We start from the raw sequence: 20007 nt of genomic DNA, 5'->3' as shown, positions 1-20007 counted from the left end.
AAAGGCCATGGAAGAAAGAGAAGGGGGAGGAACACCAGAGGGAGGTGATGGGCAGGTAAAAAGATAAAGGTGAGAGAGGGAAAAAGGGAATGGTGAGGGTGGGGGGGCATTATCGGAAGTTTGAGAAATTGATGTTCATGCCATCAGGTTGGAGGCTACCCAGACAGAATATAAGGTGTTGCTCCTCCAACCTGAGAGTGGCGTCATCATGACAGTAAAGGAGGCCATGGACTGACATGTCAGAATGGGAATAGGAAGTGGAATTAAAATGGGTGGTCACTGGGAGATCCTGGGAGCACAGATGTGGCCTCCTGTATATCGGTGAAACCCAACACAGATTGGGAGACTGCTTTGCTGCCAAAAAAAAGCGAGATCACCCAAATGGAAATCCCGGAGCAAACTTGAGTCACTGAATGATGCTCGACGGTTGTGGCAGGGCTTCAGTGCTATCACCTTTTACAATGTGAAACCAAGTAACATAGGTAATAACAAGCAACACACATCAAAGTTGCCTGACAAAGGGTCTCGGCCTGAAACGTCGACTGCGCCTCTTCCTAGAGATGCTGCCTGGCCTGCTGCATTCACCAGCAACTTTGATGTGTGTTGCTTGAATTTCCAGCATCCACAGAATTCCTGTTGTTAACATAGGTAATAACATGGTTTTGCTTTCAGATGAGTTCAATGCATTTAATGTTCATTTTGACCATCAAAACATGGAGCCACCTTCACAAACTCCCACAGGCCCCAATGACCCTGTGATTTCAGTTTCTGAGACTAATGAGGAGGGGAGGAGAAGATGGCGGCGTGACACAGCACAAGCGGCCGTCCGAAATGATATCGTATTTGTAAGTAGGATGCCGTGCACAATCCTGATTTGATGGAGACGGATGTGAGAAGCACGGAGGAACATCTGGAGAAACTTCTGAAATGCCCGCTTCGCTGCCGCTGCTATTGTGCGATTAAGAATCTCTGAAGGGGAAGGCCCCAAATCCTCGGCTTTGCCTGTTGCCTGTTGCCAGGGCTGGGGTCGAAGCGTTCGGCAGAGATGGTGCTCAGTGCTCAGTGTCGGAGGCTCGAACTTTTCAGACGGACTCAAGAGTCGGCTGTGGTCAGGTGCTTCCAGGGTGCTGCATCTGCAAGCTTGCAGTGCTGGAAGCTCATGGCAGGGAGAGTTTTTCTTCCTTCTCCGTCTGCGTGAGACGATGGGACTTTCAAGAGACTTTGAGACTTGTTTTTACCGTGCCCATGGTCTGTTCTTATCAAATCATGGTATTGCTTTGCACTGTTGTAACTATAATGTTATAATTATGTGGTCTTTGTCAGTTTTTCAGTCTTGTTTGTCTTGTGTTTCTGTGATATTATTCTGGAGGAACATTGTATCATTTCTTAATGCATGCATTACTAAATGACAATAAAAAAGGACTGCGTGTCCTCATAATCTAATCTAATGGGAAAGTATCCTTCAGGAGGGCGAACCCAGTGAAATCATCCATTGCAGATGGGGTACCTGACTGAGTACTAAATACCTGTGCTGATCAACTGGCTGGAGTGTTCACTGATGTCTTTAACCTCTCACTTCAGCAGTCCGAGGTACCCACCTGCTTCAAACAGGCTTCAATTATACAGGTGCCCAAGAAAAACATGGTAACCTGCCTCATTGACTATCATCCAATAGTATTAACATTCACAGTGATGAAATGTTTTGAGAGGTTGGTGAAGAAACATATCAAGTCCTGCCTGAGAAGTGCCTTGGATCTGCTCCAATTTGCCTACTGTCAGAACCGGTCCACAGCAGATGCCATTTCGTTGGCCCTTCACTCAAGCCTGGAACATCTGGACAGTGAAAACGCATACATCAGGATGCTCTTCACCAATTGCAGCTCAGAATTCAATACCATTGTCCACTCAAAACGCATCAATAAGCTTCAAGACCTTGGCCTCAATACCTCCTTGTGCAACTGGATCATCAATTTCCTTACTTGCAGACCCCAGTTAGTTCAGATTGGCAAGAACATCTCCTCCACAATCTCCATCGGGATAGATGATGACTTAAGACTGTAAGGCTAAGCACAGCTCCAATGACATATTTAAGTTTGCTGACACCACCACCATCATTAGCTGAATAGAAGGTGGTGATGAATCATCATATGGAAGGGAGAATGAAAATCTGCTGAGCAGTGCCACAACAAAAGCCTCTCACTCAGAGTCAGCAAGACCAAGGAGCTGATTGTTGACTTCAGGAGGAGGAAACCAGAAGTCCTTGAACCAATCCTCATCAGGCAATCAGGTATAGAGGGGGTCAACAACTTTAAATTCCTTGGTGTTATCATTTCAGAGGATCTGTCCTGAGCCCAGCACAAAAATACAATTATGAAAAAAAAGCAAGCCAGTGTCTCTACTTCCTTCAGAGTTTGCGAAGATTTGGCGTGACGTCTAAAATCTTGAAAAAACTTCTATAGATATGTGGTGGAGAGTATACTGACTGGTTGCATCACAGCCTGATACGGAAACACAACTGGCCTTGTAGGGGAAATCCCAGAAAAAGTAGTGGATACGGCCCAGTCCATCACAGGTAAAGCCCTCCCCACCATTGAGTGCATCTACATAGAGCGCTGTCATAGGAAAGCAGCATCCATCATCAAGGATCCCATAACCAGGGCCATGCTCTCTTCTAGCTCCATCAGGAAGAAGGTTCTTTGTCAGTTTCTATTTATGTATTGATTTTCATAAATTCCATTTCTTTAATTTCCTGTAAATGCTGGCAAGAAGATGAAATTTAAGGTGATATATGGCAGCATACAGCATAGGCACTTTGATAATAGAATTTTGCTGTGAAATTAAAAATTTAAGTAAATTTATTATCAAAGTATATATTTGTCACCATATACCTCCCATTTTCTTGCAGGCATTCATAGTAAATACAAAAGACACAATAAAAGACTGCATCTATCAAAATGGACAAACAACCAATGTGCAAATGACAACAAATTGTGCAAATACAAGGAAGAAAGAGACAAGAATAACAAAACAAATAAGCAGTTCATATCCAGAACAGGAGATGAAAAGTCCTTGAAAGTGAGTCCAGTTCAGTGGGAACAGCTCAGTGCTGTGGTGAGTGAAGGTGAGTGCTGTTATCCCCTCTGGTTCAAGAACCTGACAGTTGAGGGGTAGTAACGGCTTCTGAACCTGGTGGTTCGGGTCCTGAGGCTTCTGTGTCTCCTGCCCAATGGTAGTAGCAAGAAGAGGATCTAGTTTGGATGGTAGGCATCCTTGAAGATGGATGTTGCTTACTTGTGGCAGAACTCCATGTAAATGTGCACAATGGTAGGGAGGGTTTGGCCTCTGATAGACTGGGCTGTATCCACCATTTTCTATTTCCGGGCATTGGTGTTTCTATACCAGGCCTGATGCAACCTGTGTGGATTCTCTCCATTATGCATCCAGGAAAGTTCATCAAAGTTTTCGGTGACATGTCATTTTGGTCGTTTCCACCGGTTTTGGTGCTTTTTTTTTAAAAAATCCAAAATGAATCATGAACATCTTTCTTTCTGTCACATTTTGCATGGTTCTTAGCTTCAGTTCAGAAGCAAGTAACTGAACCCTCTTCCAATGCACACTGAGGGACTGGCCAAATGTCAGAGGAACTTCAAATGAACCAATATAGGAAGAGGCTGATGTCTCTAAATAAATATAACATAGAATAGTATAGCATAGTACGGGCCCTTCCGTACATACTAGATCAATCTAACCCTTCCCTCCCACATTTTTCTATCGTCCATATGCCTAAAACTTTCTTAAATGCCCCTAATGTATCCGCCTCCCCCACCAACCCCACAGGCGTTCCATGCACCCGCCCACTTAGAGTCATGAAGTCATACTGCATGGAAATAACACTTCAAAACCAGCAGGTCTCCTCCAACCATTGAGCACCCATTTGCACTGATCCACACTAACCCTTGTTGTATTGGCTCAGAATTTCATTTCAGATACATTTGTATGTAATCCATCTAGAACATAGAACAGTACAACAGAGTACAGGCTACTGACTGGGAATTATTGCTTCCAGATTTAGAATCATACATCACAGAAACAGGCGCTATGGTTCATTGGATTTTTGTTAACCAAACATTTACTAATTTGCCCTTCACACACATCCTATACTAATCTCATTTAATTTTCCTGACATTCCTATCAACTACCATCCATTAAGTTTAACCTCTCACCTACACGCAGGGGCATTGGTCAATTAATCTACCGACCTCCAGATCTACAGGATGTAGGGAGGACCATAGCACTGGGAAAGACCCCTGCATTCTCAGGGAAAACATTCAAACTCCAAACAGAGAGCTTATCTTTATTTATCAAATTGATTTCCTGCATGCAGTAATATGGTCTAGTAATACATCATTCGGGGTGTTGGGGTAGAGATACGCCTCTATCAAAGGAGTTGTAAGGTGCTCCTTCCCTCCGCTAGCCTGCAGGTCACCCTTGGACAAGGCGTATCACCTGTTTAGCACCTCCCCTCCCCAATCAAGTCACATGAAGTCATAGAAGCTGGTGGTTAATGTTCATATGAGCAGCCAGTGCATATCACATGACCTGGTGATGCAACCACTGACGCCAGGCAGACAGTCTCTGAAGCGTATTGATAATGGCTGGGGTCACCCTTCTTGTAAAGACACTGCCAAAAAGGCGGCAATGGCAAACCATTTCTGTAGAAAAATTTGCCATGAACAATCATGGTCAGGGATAGACCACGATCACCCACATCACATGACATGGCTCAAAGAACAAAGGAACACATCATTAACAACAAGCAAACTATATAAGAGAGTCTAAAGGAGGTTCATAAGAATGATCCTGGGAATGAAGGTGTTAAAGTATGAGGAGCACTTGATAGCTCTGGGCCTGTACTTACTGGAGTTTAGAAGAATGAGGAGGGGATCTCATTGAAATCTATCAAATATAGAAAGGCCTGGGTGGAGTGGATATAGAGAAGATGTTTCCTGTGGTGGGGGAGTCTAGGACCAAAGGGAACAGTCTCAGAATAGAAGGACGTCCATTTAGACTAGGAATGAAGAGGCATTTCTTTAGCCAGAGGGTGGTGAATCTGTGGAATCCATTGTCACAAGTGGCCGTGGAGATCAAGTGATTGGGTATATTGAAAGCAGAGATTGATAGGGCAAAGGTAAGGGGGCGGAATGGGGTTAAGAGGGAAAATAAATCAGCTTTTCTCAAATGGTGGAGCAGACTCAATGGGCCCAATGGATTAATTCTATTCCTATGTCTTATGGTCTGAGGTACTTTCATTATTGATTTTTGACATTTCAAGCAATGGCTGTAAATTCACAACATTAATCACAGTGAATTTTAAACTCTAAGGTCTGGTAGGGTAATAATGATGTACACAAAGCAAATAATGACCCAGAATCATTTAATTCTCTGACAGGGATTTCTCTTTCTCCCTCCTAATTCAGGGTTTCAACTGTAAACATTAACAATTCAATTTCCTCCCACAGATATTGCTTGACCCACTGAGTTCTTCCAACAGAATGTTTCTCTTTCTCTGAATCCTGTGATGCTACCTGACATTAGTTCATTTGGACGCTGTGATATGATCAATATAAGAGATTCTGCAGATGCTGGAAATCCAGAGCAACGCACAGAAAATACTGGAGGAGCTCAGCAGTCAGGTAGCATCTGTGGAGGCGGAGAAGCAGTCAATGTTTCCAGGGGAGACCCTTCATCAGGGCTGGAAAGGGAAAAGCGAGAATGGGAAAGTGGGAGAGGAGTAGGAGTACAGGCAGGCAGGTGATAGGTGGGACCAAGTGAAGGGGAAGCTGGATGGCTGGCAGGTACAACACCTCATAATCCATCTGGGTAGCCTCTAACCTGATGGTACAAACATCAATTTTTTCAGTCCAGTAACTTCTCACTCTGGCCTCCATTTCTCTTTCTCTCTTCTCCATTCTGCTCCCCCTCTCATCTCCTTCCTCTTCCCCTCCTCCTTCCTGTTCCTCCATGGTCCACTGACCTGTACCTTCTTCAGTCCCTTACCTCTTCCAGCTTCTTACTTCATCCCCACTTCCCTACCCACCTACCATCCCCTCACCTGGTTTCACCTATCACCTGCCAGGTATGCTCCTTCCCCCCGGCCTACCACATTCTGGCTTCTTCCCCCTTCCTTTCCAGTCCTGATAAAGGATCTCAGTCTGAAAGATTGACTGTTTATCCCTCCCCCACATAGCATGACTTGCTGAGTTCCTCCATAATTTTGTGTGTACTGTATTATTTGTCAAATCATGAAACTGGCAGAACCATCCAACTTCACTAATGAAATCTCAGACTGCAAAGGAGCACCATTTCAGTTAACCCTCCAAAGTAACATTTCATACATTCACATATGGTTAAGATAGAAGCTTACATATTATAAGCAAAAGGTATCTGAAAATAAAACTGGAAAGTTTCTTATATTTTGTAAAATTCATTAGATGCAAGACATGGATATACTTGTTTTGTTAGGTACATATAGTTTGTTAAGCAGTAATTACGTTTTAGGAAACCATTACAAATTTATTGAAGCAAAATATTTTCAGGGTGTTTTCCAGTGCGACTAATTTACGGATCGCTTAATTCACATCAGCTCAAATGAGTTCCCTTGGTTGGAAAAGCATAACCTTGGAGGAGGGATGGATTGCCGACAGCAGCTTTGGGATTTCAACCTTAAAACATTATTAATAATGCTTGTTTTGTTGTAAATTGTGGTAAGCTATCACCACAAACAATGAAAAGATGAGTGAAGGCAGAGCAAATTCGCGATTTGTGCCCTGCTGGTACACTGCAAAATCTATGCACTTAGAGTTGGAGCCATGCTGGTTGGGGTGAACAACCTGGAGGGGAGAAGACAGGACAGAGGAGTTCTGATGCCTGTCCAGCTGGCCTGGGTGTGAGGGTGGATTGTTCCAAGCTGATATGGAGAGGTCAAGAACGGCTCCTTCGGCAGCAAAATCTAGGCCCAGAGCAATTTGCCACGGTGAAGCCAGGTCTTAGTGCAAGGGTCAGACAATTTAAACGCTGGCCCAGATACTTTATACTTTATACTTTATTGTCGCCAAACAATTGGTACTAGAACAATCATCACAGCGATATTAGATTCTGCGCTTCCCACTCCCTGAATTACAAATATTAAAAATATTAAAAAGTTAAAATTAGTAAATACTAAAAATTTTAAATATAAATCATAAATAGAAAATAGAAAAATGGGAAGTAAGGTAGTGCAAAAAAAACCAAGAGGCAGATCTGGATATTTGGAGGGTATGGCCCAGATCCGGGTCAGGATCCGTTCAGCAGTCTTATCACAGTTGGAAAGAAGCTGTTCCCAAATCTGGCCGTACGAGTCTTCAAGCTCCTGAGCCTTCTCCCGGAGGGAAGAGGGACGAAGAGTGTTGGCTGGGTGGGTCGTGTCCTTGATTATCCTGGCAGCAATGCTCCGACAGCGTGCAGTGTAAAGTGAGTCCACGGACGGAAGATTGGTTTGTGTGATGTGCTGAGCCACGTTCACAATCTTCTGCAGCTTCTTTTGGTCTTAGACAGGACAACTTCCATACCAGGTTGTGATGCACCCTAGAAGAATGCTTTCTACGGTGCTTCTATGAAAATTAGTGAGGGTTTGGTAGTCTGAGGGCTCCTCTCTCCACAACGGTAAGGCTGTGAGGCTGCCCCCAGTTGCTGTGCTTCGTGTCTGTGAACTTTGCAGTGATTTGCCCCACTAATATGATGAACTGAATACTGAGGCTTTGGGCCTACTCGGGACTGCTCCAGGGATTTGGATCGAAGGACTCAATTTGGTTTGGAATGCTATTGCCATTGTTCATTTCCATCAGTTGCATGATTTGATTTGTGTTTTTTCTCCCTTTCTCTGTGGGCACTGGGGGGGTTGGTCTTTTTTTTTAAATTGGGTTCTTTTGTGTTCCTTGTTTTGCAACTGCCTGTAGGCAAGCAAATCTCAAAGTTGGATAATGTACGTATTTTTTGATAATAAATGCACTTTGAATTGTCGAATCTTGAATCTTTGAAGTCGTTGGCAGACTCACAGCATAGCAAAAGGAAATAGCAACAGGTTCAGGATTACTGCAAAATTCAGAACAGAGGGATTGGAGTTACTAATCACAGTAGTCCATGCTTTTGACATTTCTGAAATGCACAGGAGGACACGTGCAAGTAAAACAAAGTGCAAGTGGGATAAGCAATGTATGAACATATGGGAGTACAGACATCCCACCCTGCAAAATCTCATTTCAGGGAGGTAGCACCATCAATTTGCAGGAGACTCCAGGAACTTATGGGAGAGGTGGGATGCCTGGGAGTAAGGGATGATGCAAAGGACAGAACTGCACACAGACTCAATACAGTATGCTGAAATGGGGAAAAAAAAATCCCACAACTGTGCAATTTTCAACATCAACCGATGGGTTATTTTGAACCAACAAATTACAATCTTACAACGATTTAGCAACTGACTGGGATAGACCTTAGTTTCAAAAGGGTAATGAGCAGGAACAAGCACAAAATGCTGGAGGAACTCAGCAGGTCAGGCAGCATGTATGGAAAGGAATAAGGAGTTGATTTTAGGGGCCAGGGACCCTTCATCAGACTCTTTATTTATGTCCATAGATGTTGCCTGACCTGCTGAGTTCTTCAAATATTTTGTGTGTGTTCTTCTGGATTTCCAGCATCTGCAGAATCTTGTGTGTTTATGAGCAGGAACTGCTGGACGTACTATTTTTTTTAAATCTAGTCATACTTCCCCAAAATCACCGAAACCAAAGATAGCTACTGTAATCTTCTGATTTGTTAATAAAACATAGTCTCAAAAGTTGGATCTAACTAAAAGCATCACGAGTCTCTGCCTCAAAAATGCAGCATCTATCAAAGGTCCGCACCATCTGGGTCATGCCCCTTCTTGCTGCTACTGATGGGCCAGAGACATGGAAGCCTGAAGTCCCACACCACCAGGCTCAGGAACAGTTCCACTTTGATAAGCATCAGGCTCTTGAAGCAACCTGCAAAACCTTAATTCTACCTCAACAACAGAACGCTGCAAATCACTTCTTGCACTACCATGGACTTGTTTCTAATTGTGTTTATTACTATAATGTCTTGTTTTACACAATTGGTTTCTTCACTATTGTGTAAAGCAGAGGCTCTGTGTACTTTTTGAATATACTACACTGTGATGCTGCTGCATTGTACCTCTACCTCACCATGTGACCAATAAACTTGATTTGACGTGTTCCTAAATTGATTTATTCATCAAGATATTGTTTACAGGCCTGTGAGGAGAGTCTTAAAATTCTGGCCATAAAGATACAGAAGAATACTTTCTAGAAGTTTTTGAATATAATCTTAAGTTTCTAATTATCATATGATTATAAGACGAAGGAGAAAAATTAGGCCATTCAGCCCATTGAGTTTGCACATCCCTTCAGTTATGGCTGTTTTATTATCCCTCTCAACCCCATTCTCCCCATGAACTTTGGTGACCTTACTAATCAACAACCTAACGAGTTGGCCTCCGCAGGCATTTGTGGCAATGAATTCCATAGATTCACCATCTTCTGTCTAAAGAAATTTCTCCTCTTCTTTGTTCTAAAGGGACATCTTTCTATTCTGAGGTTGTGCCCTCTGGTCCTAGACTCCCCTATTATACTACAACACAGTTCGTAAATATTCTATTAACTCGTTTTAATGTAATTTCAATACATTTTAATAAAGAAATTGAAGTCTGAGAACTTGCTATTTTTTGATATGATAATATATTATAATTATTAATATATTATGGATGTCAGATTTTACATTTGGTGAATGCCATGTGAAATGGGCATAAAAAAAAATCACTGCCCAAACCCATCCAAATTTTGATGGAAGTTTCCATCCAAATCGCCACTCAAATCCAAAGTGCAATCTGCCTGCATTTATTGAAGAGAGATAACATTGAAAATCTGCTCTAAACTGATGTGAAATGAGAAACAAATGAATATCAGGAAAAGCCTTTGAAAAGAATATTCTTACACCCAAAATCCAATAATCTTTTAAATGTAAATATATTTTTCATGTGCTACTGAAATCAAGCTTCTATGTTCTCTACCTGTTCCCATTCACTCATTGCACAGATGACCTTGTTTACAGTTTATCACCATGGTCATCCTGGTTTTGGCTTTATCAGAGATTGTCTCCCCTCCCTGACCTTTCCCAGCTTCTATTCTCTCCTTCCCAGCTCTGTTGAAGGGTTCTTGACCTGAAACTGTTAACGCAAGAGATTCTACAGATACTGGAAATCTAGAGTAACACACACAAAATGCTGGAGGAACTCAGCAGGTCAGGCAGCATCCATGGAGGGGAATAAATTGTTGATATTTCAGCCTGAGATCCTTCATCAGAACTGGAAAAGGGGGGTGGGGAAGAATCCAGAATCAGAGTGTGGGGGGAAGCGGGTATAAAGTGCAAAGTAGAGGTGATAGATGAAGCCATGTGAGAGGGAAGGGAGGTGGGATGAAGTGAGAAACTGAGAGGTGACATATGGAAAAGGTAAAACTCCATTTCTCTTCCATTGGATGCCGCCTGACCTACTGAGTATTTCTGACACTCACTGTTTTTATTAATCTTCAGAATCAGGTTTAATATCACTGGCATGCATTATGAAATTTGTTATGCCACAGCAGTACATTGGATGTGATACCGAGGCTCTATAAGGCACTGGTGAGGCCTCACCTTGAGTATTGTGAACAGTTTTGGGCCCCTGATCTTCGAAAGGATGTGCCGGCGTTGGGGAGGGTCCAGAGGAGGTTCACAAGGATGATCCCAGAAGTGAAAAGGTTATCATAGGACAAACATGTGATGGCTCTGGGTCTGCACTCGCTGGAATTCAGAAGGATGAGGGGGGGATCTCATTGAAACCTTTCAAATGTTGAAAGGCCAAGACAGAGTAGATGTGGAAAGGATGTTTCCCATGGTGGGAGAGTCTAGGACAAGAGGCCACAGCCTCAGGATAGAGGGGCGCCATTTCAAAACAGTGATTCTTTAGCCAAAGGATGGTGAACTTGTGGACTTTGTTGCCACCTGCAGTTGTGGAGGCCAGGTTGTTGGGTGTATTTAAGGCAGAGCTTGATAGGTTCTTGATTGGACATGGCATCAAAGGTTACAGGGAGAAGGCCGGGAACTGGGGCTGAGGAGGAGAAGGAAAAAAGGATCAGCCATGATTGAATGGTGGAGCAGACTCAATGGGACGAATGGCCTAATTCTGCTCCTATGTCTTATGGTCTACATTGCAAAACATAACTAAATTACAGCAAGTATATATACAGTATATTTAAAGAGATAACTAAATAGTGCAAAAGGGGGGAAAACGTAGTGAGTTAGTGTTCATGGATTCAATATCTGATGGTAGAGGGGAAGAAGATATTCCTGAATCATTGAGTGCGTGCCTTCACCCTCCTGTACCTCCTCCCTGATGGTAGGGCATGTCCTGTGTGATGGGGGTCCTTAATGAGGATACTGCCTTTTTGGAGCATTGGTCCTCGAAGATACCTGGATGTTAGGGAGGCCAGTGCCCAGATGGACCTGACTGAGTTTACAACTTCCTGGAGATTATTTCGATTCTGTGTAGTGTCCCCCACCCCATACCGGATGGGAAGGCAGCCAGTTAGAATGCTCTCCATGATACACCTGTAGAAATTTGCAAGTACCTTTGGTAACATACAAAATCTCCTCAAAGTCCAAATGAAACATAGCCATCGCTATGCCTTCTTTGTAACCATATTTATATATTGGGCCCAGGACAGATCAGTAGAAATGTTGACACCCAGGAATTTGAAATTGCTCTCTCTTTCCACTTCTGATCCCACAATGAGGACTGGTGTGTGTTCCTTCGTTTTAGTCTTTCTGAAGTCCACAATCAACTCTGTAGTCTTACTGATGTTGAGTGGAAGCTTTTTGTTGCCACTCCACTTAACCAGATGATCTATCTCGTCCTTCTTTCTAGCCATCTCCTGCTCCCTGTGGTTTGTCTACAAACCACTGACAACCTTCTCCAAACAGTTCTTCAAATAACAGGCTTTGAAGATACAAGCTGATCACTATTTCCTGCCTGATGTTGTCTTCTTCATATTCTTCTTCATCTCTTAGGTTGTGGGCTGACACCATGTGGCTAATTCTGCACCAGCAAACAGATGTAATCTAAACATAGAACAGTACAGCACAGGAACAGGACCTTCAGCACACAATGTTGTGCCAAACCAGCTAAAAAAAACAAATTAAAGATCACCCAAACTTTAATCCCTTCTACGTAGACAATGTCCATATCCCTCCATCTTCCTTACATCCATGTGGCTATCTCTTAAAAGCCTCTAATGTATTTGCCTCTACCACCATACCAGGCAGCACATTCCAGGCATCCACCACTCTCTGAGTAAAAAAAACTGACCCCTCACATCCCCTCTGAACCCACCCCCTCACCTTCAATGCATGCCCTCTGGTATTAGACATTTCAACCCTGGGAAACAGATACTCCCTGTCTACTCCATCTATGCCTCTCATTATCTTATAAGTTTCCGTCAGATCTCCCCTCAGCATCCACTGCTCCAGAGAAAGCAAATCAAGTTTATCCAATCTCTCGTGATGGCACATGCCCTCTAAACCAGGCAGCATCCTGGTTAACCTCTTCTGCACTCTCTCCAAAGCCTCAACATCTTTCCTATTCTGGGGCAACCAGAACTGTTGTGTACTAATCCAGATGTGGCCTAACCAAAGCTTTGTAAAGTTGCAACACGACCTCTTGACTTTTGAACTCAGTACCTCGACTAATAAAAGCAAGCATTCCATAAGCCTTCTTAACCACCTTATCGATCTGTGTAGCTACTTTCAAGGAGCTATGAACTTAGTCATAGTCATACTTTATTGATCCCGGGGGAAATTGGTTTTTGTTACAGTTGCACCATAAATAATAGATAGTAATAGAACCATAAATAGTTAAATAGTAATATGTAAATTATGCCAGTAAATTATGAAATAAGTCCAGGACTAGCCTATTGGCTCAGGATGTCTGATCCTCCAAGGGAGGAGTTGTAAAGTTTGATGGCCACAGGAAGGAATGACTTCCTATGACGTTCAGTGTTGCATCTCGGTGGAATGAGTCTCTGGTTGAATGTACTCCTGTGCCCACCCAGTACATTATGTAGTGGATGGGAGACATCGTCCAAGATGGCATGCAACTTAGATAGCATCCTCTTTTCAGACACCACCGTGAGAGAGTCCAGTTCCATCCCTACAACATCACTGGCCTTACGAATGAGTTTGTTGATTCTGTTGGTGTCTGCTACCCTCAGCCTGCTGCCCCAGCACACAACAGCAAACATGATCGCACTGGCCACCACAGACTAGTAGAACACCCTCAGCACCGTCCGGCAGATGTTAAAGGACCTCAGTCTCCTCAGGAAATAGAGACGACTCTGTCCCTTCTTGGATCCCAAGATCTCTCTGCTCAGCAACACTGTTAAGGATCTTGCCCTTAACGGTGTACCATCTCCTTGCATTTTCCCTAGCAAGGGGCAACACATATTTATCTGGATTAAACTTCGTCTGGCATTTCTGTGCCCATATCTGCAACTGATCTACAAACGTTTATATATTGTGCTGTATTCTTTACCCGTCTCCTACACCATCCACAACTTCACCAATCTTGGTATCTTCCACAAACTTACTAACCCACTTATCTACATTTTCATCCAGGTCATTTATATACATCACAAACAGCAGAGGTCCCAGCACAGATCCCTGCAAAATGCCACTAATTACAGACCTCCAGCTCGAATAAATCCCTTCACCCATTACCCTCTGTCTTCTATGCGCAAACCAGTTCTGAATCCAAACAGCCAATTCAATGCAGACCCCATGCATCTTAATCTTCTGGATTAGCCTCCCATGAGGGACTTTGTCAAATGCCTTACTAAAATCTGTGCAGACAACAACCACTGCCCTATCCTCATCACTCTCAAGTTGTCTGCTTTCTCAGGGCAACCCAAGTCCCATGCCATTACTTTGAATAACAGCAAATGCATTGCCCCTGGCCTACTACCCAGCTTTATCAATCAATCAACACCACAAGTGCATCTTATCTGGTTATTATCAGATTGCTGGTTATGGGAGCATGGCTTGCACAAATTGACTGCTGTATTTCCTAGCACGGTTCCAAATATTACATCACTTGCTTGGAGTATACTTCAGGAGATCAATACATTGTGAAAAGCAGTACATAAATACAAGCTTTCTTTTATTTGTTCTCCAACACATTAAAGGAAATTGGCATTGATGGTTTAGCATGAAATCTATTACTTGCAATGAGATCCTGTGTTTTTATCTACTGGGTACAATAATCTGAAACACATTACTGTCGATATGCATTTTGATTATACTACCTTAATTCCGGAGGCATTATACCAGAGTACACGTTTATGCTCTAGGCCACTTTAACATTCTTGAAAGGTACTATTGATGCCTTTCATGTGAAAGTAACTGGTTTCCTCTGGAGAGATGATAGCCATATTTTATTACTGCTTAACCAGGCACTTTTTTCTTGCCAGCTTCTAGGAATAGTCAGCTTTTGATTAATGACACAATCCTTGATTACACATTTGCAGGAGTTTTCCCTAAGGAAGCATTTTTGAAAGATTTTTTTATGCTTTTCTCTGGATTATTCTGTACAACTTCCAATTCCTTCCTACTGTCATTCCCCACCAGTTGAGAAGCAGTTTAGACCTGCAACTGTTCTCCACAATTCGCTGCTGGTGGATCAAGCAGAACAGACTGGAGAGCTCTCAAAATCTTCAGGTCCCCCCATGGTCTCCTCTGCCACTGCTAATCCTGAAACACTGACAAGTCAGCAGGACACGAGAGATCAGGGAGAGAGAATGATATCAGATTTGTTGAGCACCTTCGCTCCATATGCAACACGCAGGATTTCCTGGTGGCCAATCATTTTAATTCCCCTCCTATTCCCGTTCCGACATGTCAGTCTACGGCATCTTCTACTGCCACGATGTTACACCCTCAGGGTGGAGGAGCAACCCCCCCCCCTTCCCTCAGGGTAGCCTCCAACATAATTTCATATCCTTCCCCCTTCTCTCTTTTTTCGCTGCCCATTGTGGCTCTCCACTCATCTTTTCTCTTCTCCTCAACTGCCTATCGTCTCCCTCAGATGCCTCCTTCGCTTTCTCCTGTGGTCCACTCTCCTATCAGATTCCTTCTTCTTCAGCCCTTCCACCTATCACCTCCCATCTTCTCACTTCATCACCCTCCCCCGTCTACCTAACTTCCACCACATCTGGCTTCACCTACTGTCTTCCAACTTGTACTACTTCCCCTTCCCCCATCTTCATATTCTGGCATCTTCCCCCTTCCTTTCCAGTCCTGCTGAAGTGTCTCAACCCAAAACATCAATTGTTTATTCCTCTCCATAGATGCTGCCTGACCTGCTGAGTTCCTTCAGTGTGTGCTGCTCTGGATTTCCAACATCCACAGAACCTTTTGTGTTTATGACTCCCTTAGAGTATCTCTTTCAGACTTCCTCCAGTGCTGATATTATTTCACTGCTAATATTACTGGTGCTAGTTTTTAATTACAGAATTATGTAATTAATTACATTTCAGCTCCCTGAACCCCGGTGCAATTTTTAACCTATTTCCCTCAGGATTACCAAATCCTCAGGTCACTGCATCACTGGCCAAGTGGCATAGGTCTGAAAACAGCGCTGATGCAGCACCATAAAACCCAATGCAACACCAAATATTTAGGCGTGGCTCAGATGGTGGCCTGGTTCAACACCTGCAACATGACACAGCTGCAGTCTTGACAATGCATTCATGCGGAGATCTCTGAACAATGCCAGAGGTACAAAGTTAATGCAGTATTGGCAACAGCTGTTCAAGTACACCTACTGGCCCTAACAGATGTCTAATAAATTATAACCCCTTGTATTAGCCTTTTCCACCCTGAAGAAAAAGGTGCTGGCGGTCCACTCTATCTCTGCCACTTAGCTTGTACATCTCTGTCAAGTCACTTCTCATCCTCCTACACCCCAAAGAGAAAAGCCCCAGCTTGCTCAGCCTATCCTCATAAAACATGCCCTCCAATCAAGTCAGCATCCTCGTGAGTCTCCCCTACACCCTTTCTAAAGTTTCCACATCCTTCCTATAATGAGGTGACCGGAACCAAACACAGTATTCCAAGTGTGGTCTAAGCAGAGCTGGAACATTACCTCACATTCTTGAACTCGATCCCCCCATCTAATGAAGGCCAACACACCATACACCTTTCTAACAACCCTGTCAACTAGCACAGCAACTTTGAGGTTAAGAACCTTGCCATTAACCTTATATTCTGACTTTGTTCGACCTTCCAACCTGTATCACTTCAGTCTTTTCCAGATTGAGCTCCACCTGCCACTTCTCAGCCCAGCTCTGCAACTGATCAATGTCCAGTTGCAATCTACAGCAACCTTCTACACTATCCACAATACCACTAACGTGCCATCTGCTCTCTCTTGGAGAGAGACAGAGACAGAGAACCCAGACCCTTGGGCCTGTGCATCTTTGAAAGAATCCTGGAAGCAGTTGAATCAAGACAAAATTTCAGCCCACTCTAGGCTAACACTTCATGACAGTGGCAAGAAAACACTGCAATGTTGTTGACGTTCTGCTGACCCCAGCTTCAAGATTTAAGATTAGTTTTATCTGTCACATGTACATCAAAATACACAGTGAAATGTTTTGTTTGCATCCACAACCAACACAGTTTGAGACGTACTTGGGGCAGTCTGCAAGTTTTGGGTTTAAGGTTACGCCCTTATGTTGTTCTTTTTTTTGCAAAATCCTGCATGTTTCAGTGAAACAAAAATAATTCTGCTGCCCATATTCAATCTGGCACATGGATGACAGAAAAATAAGGGCTTTGTGGGAGAGAAGGGTAAGATTTGTCTTAGATTGGATTAAAAGTTCAGCACAGCATTATGGATTGGAGAGCCTACAGTATATGTTCTATATCTATCTTCAAATACATTCTCCTGAATAGGCTGCAGTGATGACTAGCTTCATCACATTCATGAGCTTCAGTTCTGAATGCTATTTGTTTTCTTTTATTGTTTGCATGATTTGTTTTTTTTCCTGCACATTGGGTGCTTGATGGCCTTCTTTTTTAAATGGGTTCTATTGGATTTCTTTGTTTTGTGGCTGCCTTTAAGGAGATGAATCTCAAGGTTGTATGTACTTTGATAACAAATGTACTTTGAATAATCTGAGTTTTGTGACCTGCAATCCCATAGCAATGCTGAGGACTCTTAAATATTCCCCGAAATGGCCCAGCAAAGCCTTCAGTTCGAGGACAATAAATGGCTTTGCCCATGAATAAATAAACACATCTGTGGGACCACTGCCAGGTCTGCTTGTATATCAGAGCTGTACCCATGCCTGGATGAGCAGCCACCCTAATCAAAAAGCAGAAAACTACAGCTGTAGCAGACACAAAATAAATATAGAAACTGAACACAGTGTCAGACGCATCTACGGAGCAGGACTCAGAGTTAATGTCACAGAACTTTCACTGGAAGAGGAGAAAGGTTTAAAATTGACCTGAGAGGTAATTTCCAGAGGATGGTGAGTGCCTGGAATAGGTGGCAGAGAAAGTTGTTGAGGCAGGAACAATTCCAACATTCAAATCAGTACGTAGAGGGAGGGGTTTGTTGGATTATGGGCCAAATTTAGGCAACTGGGACTAACAGGGAGGATGCTGTGGTCAACATGGACCTGTTGAGCTGAACAGCCTGTTTCGACACTGTATTCCTCAATGACTCATGAAAGGTGGTTGACCTGAAACATTAGCTGCTTCCCTCTCCACCGGCGCTGCCTGGACTGCAGTGTATTTGCAACATTTCCCGATTTTATTTCCAATGTTTAAGCACAAGATGATGCTGTTAGTGCAGTTCATTGGTGTAAGTAAGAAGCCTATGTATAGCATCATAAACACAAGAGATTCTGCAGATGCTGGAAATCCAGAGTAACAATGCTGCCTGACATGCTGAGTACTTCCAGTATTTCATTGCACGTTAGGTTGTGTATAGGACTGGAGATGGTGGGGTGAAGCAATGGGCCAATTAGCAAAACTGGAAAATCAATATTTGTCCCAATCCAAATACTGCAAATGCTCTCTATCAAAAGCAAAACAATGCAGGAAAAGCTCAGGGGGTCAGTTAGCATTTGTGAAGAAGCCAATGAAACATTAAGCATGTTTCTCTTTAATAAACATTGATATTCTTCCTTAAAGGAAATAAACAGTTTTATCACCTTTTAATGCCACACCTACAAACAGTGGCCACTTTATTACGTACGCCTGCTAGTTAACAGAAATATCTAATCAACCAAACAATTGGCAGTAACTCATTTCAAAAAAGCATGCAGGCATGGTCAAAAGGTTCAGTTCAAACATCAGAATGGGGAAGAAATGCAATCTAAGTGGCTTTGACCCGGAATGATTGCTGGTGCCTGACGGGGTGGTTTGAGTATTTCAGAAAACGCGGATCTGGGATTTTCACGCACAGCTGTCTCTTAGCGTTTACAGGGCATGGTGCGTAAAACCAAAAAAAAACATCCAGTGAGCGGCAGTTCTGTCGGCGAAAACGCCTTTATAATGAGAGGTCAGAGGAGAATGTCCAGACGAGTTCAAAACTTACGGGAAGGCGACAATAACTCAAATAACCGTCCCTTACAACAGAGGTGTGCTGAAGAGATCTCTGAACGCACAACACGCCGAACCTTGAAGTGAATGGGCTACAGCAGCAGAAGACCACGAACAGACACCCAGTAGCCACTTTATTAGGTACAGAAGGTACCTAATAAAGTGGCCAGTGAGTGTACGTTCATGCCGGGATGAATTAGGAACAAAATCATCCGCACCGTTCTGTGATCCTCCTGCGCTATGCTGGCTCGCTCATTGAACAGTCTTCTGCACAGAAAGGGAGAACGGCTTTCTCCAAAGCGGTAAGCGACAATTTCGCACTGGGTAAGCATTTGCGCCCTGACTTGCAGAAAACGGCGGGGGGGACCTCGCAAGAGAATGAGGTTCCCCCTTGCGTGGGTTGTGCTGCAGTCAGTGACTGAGGTCCCGCCGCACACGGTCTTGCATCCAATCCCAAGGACAGCTTCCCACCACGAACTTCACCTGTTATTTGCAGTCTGCGCGTAATAGAGCAGAGTTAACCTCAGTGACCCTCCGCTATCGTGAGGAATACGGCGTCTTCAGCCAATCTGAAATGTATTGCTACAGAGGAACACACCACAAATAGTTATGCGCTTATCTCCAGGCTTATTTTTCCAACTCAATCATAGAATACAATTGTCAGCCGCTGAAATAAATTCTTGGACCTTTCTACTAAATCGCACACTTCATAAAGCAAGTTAGCATCCTCTATTCTAACTCTTTAAGTTTTAAAGTGAGAGAGGTCCTGTTTTAAAACCTAATAAAATGTATATATCTCTCCCAATTAAACTCGAGTGTACAATACGTGGTAAATAGCCCGAGGCAGCTGCGAACTCACCGCAATAAACAGGATGACAGCATCTCCCACTTCGGATCAGACGGACTTGGCCGCACGGACTAAAAATGGTCGAGTGGGGATGGTAATAAAGCTCTTGTCAGGCGAGGTCAGCCAGCGACCCGAGTCCCGGACTGCGGAATCCGCTCTGCTAGGTCACTCTCGCCACAGCCTCCGCAAGCAACAGCCGAGGAGGAGGAGGAGCGAGGGGAGGAGGCAGGGCAGGGAAAAGAGGATGCGAGCTCCACAACTGATCCGGGAAGATAAATAGGAGATCTAGGACGCTGTATCGAAGCGTGTTGACATAACTCACATATTAGTGAGAGGCTTATTCACATTTAACTCCTTCGACGCGGGCAGACAGCCCCAAA

The 20007-nt window shown here is 43.6% G+C and overlaps 1 protein-coding gene across 1 annotated transcript in view; it reads right to left on the bottom strand.

The window, feature by feature from the left end:
• The window catches only part of LOC140209696 (synaptic vesicle glycoprotein 2B-like), a 194625-nt gene extending 174870 nt beyond the window's left edge, over nucleotides 1-19755 (bottom strand). Inside the window, exon 1 of the mRNA XM_072278089.1 lies at nucleotides 19640-19755. The gene's annotated coding sequence lies outside the window, so the exon portion shown is untranslated. The remainder of the gene's footprint in view (nucleotides 1-19639) is intronic.
• Between the last annotated feature and the right edge of the window lie 252 nt (nucleotides 19756-20007).

The sequence above is a fragment of the Mobula birostris genome, chromosome 14, assembly GCF_030028105.1.
Source record: "Mobula birostris isolate sMobBir1 chromosome 14, sMobBir1.hap1, whole genome shotgun sequence".
NCBI classification, from domain to species: Eukaryota; Metazoa; Chordata; class Chondrichthyes; order Myliobatiformes; family Myliobatidae; genus Mobula; species Mobula birostris.
The sequence above is the reverse complement of the archived record's forward strand: the minus strand, read 5'-3'. Positions and strand labels throughout refer to the sequence as shown.